Here is a 5,909-nt window from a genome sequence, read left to right on the forward strand (position 1 = left end):
AAGAGTCTCTTATGCTTTGGCTCTCTCTCCCACTCTAACCTCTTTTTTTTCTTTTTTTTTTTTCCTTCCCCTCCCCTTATTTTTTTATTTTAAAGAGAGAGAGCGAGTGAGCGATCAGGGGAGGGGCAGAGGAGAGAGAATCTTAAGCAGGGGCTTAACAAGAAAAAGAGAGTCTGACTTGGGGGTCTATCCCAAGACCCTGGGATCATGATCTGAGCTGAAATCAAGAGTCGGGCACTCAACTGACTGAGCTACCCAGGCACCCTAAGAAACAGACTCTTTTGTAATGTTTATTTATTTATTTTGAGAGAGAGTGAGTGGGGGAGGTACAGAGAGAGGGGAGAGAGAGGGAGAGAGAGGAAGAGACAGGGGGAGAGAAAATCGCAAGCAGTCTCCATGCTCAGCATGGAGCCCTCTGTGGGGCTCAATCTCATGATCTCATGAGCGGAAATCAAGAGTTGGATGCTTAACCAACTGAGCCACCCAGGCACCCTGAAATAGACTCTTAACTAGAGAGAACAAACTGATGATTATCAGAGGGGAGGTGAGTGGGGGAATGGGTTAAATAGGTGATGGGGAACCACACTTGTCATGATGAGCCCTGGGTGATGTATGGAATTATTGAATCACTATATTGTACACCTGAAACTAATATAACACTGTATGTTAACTGACTGGAATTAAAATAAAAATTAAAAAAAGAGGAGTTGTGTTTCTAAAGCTCTGAGTACTAAAATAGCAAATAAACAGTAGAAGAGAAAATGTCAGCTGAAGAACTTAGGCTGTAGCTGAATGGTTCATCACATCTTCCATTAAAAAAATCACAATTTTCACTCAATTTACTACCACAGAGAGAAACATTAAAAAATGCTTAATGTTTCAGGCTTAACTGAAGCCAAAATTCAATGATTTCCCATTAATAGTAATTCTACTCTCTGCCATCAGCTTGCAGCAATTTGTTGCCATTCTTTGTCAATTTCTCTTTCCAGATGTTGCTGAGTCTGGATCTCCTTGTTAGAGATTGGGATTCTTAACTAAAAGTACCAGGAACCGTAATACCTTCAGGGCAGCATGATGCCAGAAAGAGGCTTGTTAATATGGATGGTTCAAAATGGATAAGGCAAGGTTGGACTTCTACGGAAGCGGGGAACTTGCTTTTAAAACCTGTAGGGAAGACCAAGAGGCAGTCTGTATTATGGCCAGGAAACCCAGGTATCCTTGTCTACTCACTTCAACCTTCTCCAGGTATTTTAGAAAAAGTTTCCCTTCCTCTAAGGACCTTGGCAACTCCTCCAGGTGGATGGGAGGACTATTTGGAGGAAGGAAAAGGGACATTCAAAGCTTCTATTCTAGGAGGTAAAGGTCCTGGATCCTCAAAGCAGGTGGGGGTGGGGGCGGAGGAAGTCATAAAAGTTGGGTATAAAGCAAGGGATCTTAAATTTAATATGAGGCCAAGAAGTGTGTGCCTGAGGTATTCTTGTTATTATAGCTGTTACATGATAACCCACAGACTTTGTTCCAAGCACTTAGTGTGTTTGTGAACAATCATGCATTTACATGCACATATGCCCAGAGACAGTTACACACACAGAGGTGTACCTAACACAAACATGCAGGTGTGACGCTGTCATAAACAACAGGCTCATGTTTTCCTTTGTTCTTTGTTTTAATCAGAGATGGCCTTGGTAATCAGGAAAATGGTTAAAATACTCAGTGCAAAGAACCAACTGAGACAGGAGAGCTGGAAATACACTATCCTCTGTGACCTCTTTTGCTATTTAGGGATTCTTTGTTCTAAACTCCCTTTTCTTTGTCATGTCTGCTGTGATGCTAAACAACCTTTTGGTGTTAACAGTCAATATCAACCTTTGCTTGTAGCTGATTTCCCCACCTCTTCCTTGATTTTAGTGACTGGATGAGCAATTGCTATCACATGCTTGGACTGACTGATGAGTGAGGCCGACTTACATGCTTGTAGAAACTGTAAAAAAGCAACCAGGCCAGGAATCATAGATTTCTCTGTCATCTGGCATCAGAGTTCCTGCCCCTGAATGTTCTTTACTGGCTGCCCTATGGAGACCATGTACTAGATATTTGATGATTACCAAGCAGGGCATAAAAAGAGGAATATTAGCCAAGACCTTGACCTCCTTCCAAGGTTATTTACAGTTTTATATTCACTGATGTGTACAGCAGTCCTTTTATAAAAAGTGCCCTCCGGGTAAATATCATATTTCCCCTCTTATTTAACAAAGAGGCATTTGGATTTCAGTTATACTTTTGGAAAACCTGTAAATAGGAGAGATGAACTCACAAAGGAAGAAGTAATTGTATTTAAATATGAAAACAACTCCATTAAGATTTAGGTAGATGATAGAAAAGGAGGTCTATGCTGTGGAGACACATCTAGGAGTCGGGGGTAGGACAGGTATTGGGACATATCAGTCTGGGATAAATTGTCAGGGGCAGAAGAGATGGAAACTCATTGAGCTGTGCGGACTTAAACAGATAGTAACACAAAGCAGTAAGCATAGTACCTGGTGTACAGTCAACTTCACAAACCACCAACAGTCCTTGTCATAGCACAGAAGGATTCTGGGTCCTAGAATGGTCATCCTTCCTAAGTTTTCCTTGGGCTCTGGATTTCTGTAATAGCTTTATCCTCGTCACCCTTGGTTCTGACCTTTTTGCTCCTTTGGAAATACCTTGTCATCTCAAGCTGATCCAGCATCCTGACGCCTTTTGCAACTCAGTTCTCCATAGCTCTGCTTTCTTCCTTCTCCAGTTTAGGAAAATAGAGAGTTCAAGGAAAAGAAAGTTTAGGAATTTCTAGGCACCTCCAGGACTCATCTTAACAAAGTACCACCAGGAGGTGATATCTGTGTTTGGCTCTTGTCTCTGTTCTGTTTATGTTGTCCAGGAAACTAGGGCTCCCGGATTGCAGGGTTGTCTGACTTTACTATAAGACCCTTGTGCAGAAGAATTTTCTTTTCAGTAGATCAGTTTGGGAAAGCCAATGCCTTCATTGCCACTCCAGCATGATATCAAAACGTGTTACCATTCAAATCCTAGAGCCTTAATGATATGATTGATTTGCAAACTCTTTGAAAAGTGTGGATATGTGTACAGACCTGGATCTTTATTTGGTAAATTTGAAGTACTTACTATTCCTCAAAGATTCCTAAAAGTTTCTATTTTTACCTCCCTTGAAGATCTCATATATATTTCAGATTGATTCTCTCCAATAGATGTCATTGGAGACAGCTTTGTGTACATTTTAATGGGGACTGATGTTCGATATAGAGATTGAAGACTGGTTTGGATTTGTGGTTGTTAAGGTGCAGGATTTTCTATGTAAAAATTGAGAAATAAACTTCAGAGGATAGTCACCTGAAAATAGTTTCTCTTAGAGATTATTTTTGACTTATATTTCATTTTTAATTTACTTTTTATGTTTATTTTTGAGAGAGAGAGAGAGAGAAGCAGATAATGAATGGGGGGGGGGGACAGAGAGAGAGAGGGAGACACAGAATCTGAAGCAGGCTCCAAGCTCTGAGCTGTCAGCACAGAGCCTGATGTGGGGCTCAAACTCATGGACCATGAGATCATGACCTGACCCAAAGTTGGATGCTTAACTGACTGAGCCACCCATGGGCACTATTTTTTTTTTACTTATATTTCTATAAAATCTCAGTTCCTCAGTTAATTTTAATTAAACAGAATGGTCCAGGTAAGTAGTCACATTTTTACTCCAAAGTAGCCTAATCTCCAGATTGTGTTATCTCAATCTCATTGTTGACCCTTAGTCCTTAAACTCAAAACTCCATGAGGGCAGGAACAACTTCTGATCTATTCATCATTACATCTCCTACATCTTGTGTTGTGTCTTCATATGGTAGATGATTAATAAATGTATGGTAAACAAATAGATATTGATTAAATATATCCTGTTTTACATATCTTTTGAAGTATTAATTGTAATAAGTTTATTTAAATACAAGGTTTTTTTTTTCCTTACCTATTCTAAAATTTAATGCTATTGGCTCCTGTTTTCTCTACCCACCACTTTTGTGTTTTACTAAGAAATGTTTGGGGCGCCTGGGTGGCTCGGTCGGTTGGGCATCCGACTTTGGCTCAGGTCATGATCTCGCGGTCGGTGAGTTCGAGCCCCGCATTGGGCTCTGTGCTGACAGCTCAGAGCCTGGAGCCTGTTTCAGATTCTGTGTCTCCCTCTCTCTCTGACCTTCCCCCATTCATGCTCTGTGTCTCTCTGTCTCAAAAATGAATAAACGTTAAAAAAATTAAAAAAAAGAAAGAAATGTTTGGTTAGTATAAGAGTATGGTGGAAAGAGCAGCAACCATGGACCCAGGAGAGCTGAGCTCATGCCCTACTCTGCTAACAACTGACCTAATATTTGGTAAAGTTGTTCCATCTCTAGGCCTTATACTGAAAGATAACAATGTTAGAGAGTTCAGAAAACTTTCCAAATTCTTTCTGGTCTATAAGTAGAAAGTATTTACCTTATTATCTTCCTCACATGATTCTCACATCTCTCCTGGGCACAATGGCAACTCACAAGGAAAAACTGATTGCACCAGTTGCAGAAGAAGAGCAATTGTCCAAAACAATAAGATTACTATAGTGGATGTTGCACAAGTTGGTATGGCATGTGCCATCAGCATTCTGGGAAAATCTCTGGAGGATAAACTTGTGCTCGTGGATGTTTTGGAAGATAAACTCAAAGGAGAAATAATGGACCTGAAACATGGGAACTTATTTCTTTAGATACCTAAATTTTGGCAGGTAATGATGACTCTGTGACCTCCAATTCTAAGATTATGGTGGTAACTCCAGGAGTCCACCAGCAGGAGAGAGAGAGCCCCCCAGTCTGGTACAGAGGAATGTGAATGTCTTCAAATTCATTATTCCTACATAAGTCAAGTACAGTCCTGACTGCATCATAATTGTGGTTTCCAACCCAGTGGATTCTCATATCCCAGGGGATATGTTACCTGGAAATTAAGTGGACTAGCCAAGCACAGTGTGATTGGAAGTTGGTATAATCCAGACGCAGCTAGATTTTGCTATCTTCTGGTTGTAAAACTTGACATTCATCCCAGCAGCTGCCATGGATGGATTTTGGGAGAACATGGCAACTCAAGTGTGACTGTGCAGAATAAAGTGAATGTGGGAGGTATTTTGTCTCCAGGAACTGAATCCAGAAATGGAAACACAATGACAGTGACAATTGTAAAGATGTACATAAGACGGTGGTTGAAAGTGCCTATGAAGTCATCAAGCTAAAAGGATATACCAGCTGGACTATTGGATTAAGTGTGGTTGATCTCATTGAATCCGTGTTGAAAAGTCTATCCATGACTTCTCCAGAGTCAACGATGATGAAGGGAATGTATGCCATGGAGAGCAAAGTCTCCGTGAGCCTTCCATCTATCCTGAATGCTTGGGGATTAACCAGTGTTATCAACCAGAAGCTGAATGATGATGAGTTTGCTCAGCTCAGAGACCTTGTGGGACATCCAGAAAGACCTAAACGACCTGTGACTTATGGCTTCTAGGCTGTAGAAATTTAAAAACTACAATGTGATTAACCGTGAGCCTTTAGTTTTCATCCACATTCATGGATCACAGTTTGCTTTTATCTTCTTAAATATGTGAATCTGGACTCACAGACTTCAAACCCACGCTTGGTTTAATGCTTGCAAATGAGCCCTTGAACAAATAAAATTAACTAGCACAGTGTGCTTCTAAAACAACAAAAATAATGCATTTACCTCAGTTTTCCTCTCTGCTTAAGTTTATGGAATTTCTAAAATTTAAAAATGTGAAGAAAAAGTGTCTTTCTTGAATGATTAAGTCTATAATCTCAACTGCAGTTTTATTTTGGATG

General features: G+C 40.3%; 1 pseudogene; it reads left to right on the plus strand.

Annotated features, from left to right (window-relative positions):
* Window positions 1-4,565: 4,565 nt before the first annotated feature.
* Window positions 4,566-5,563, plus strand: LOC122215156 (annotated as a pseudogene).
* Window positions 5,564-5,909: the final 346 nt, after the last annotated feature.

This window comes from Panthera leo, chromosome A3, assembly GCF_018350215.1.
Source record: "Panthera leo isolate Ple1 chromosome A3, P.leo_Ple1_pat1.1, whole genome shotgun sequence".
Taxonomy (NCBI): domain Eukaryota; kingdom Metazoa; phylum Chordata; class Mammalia; order Carnivora; family Felidae; genus Panthera; species Panthera leo.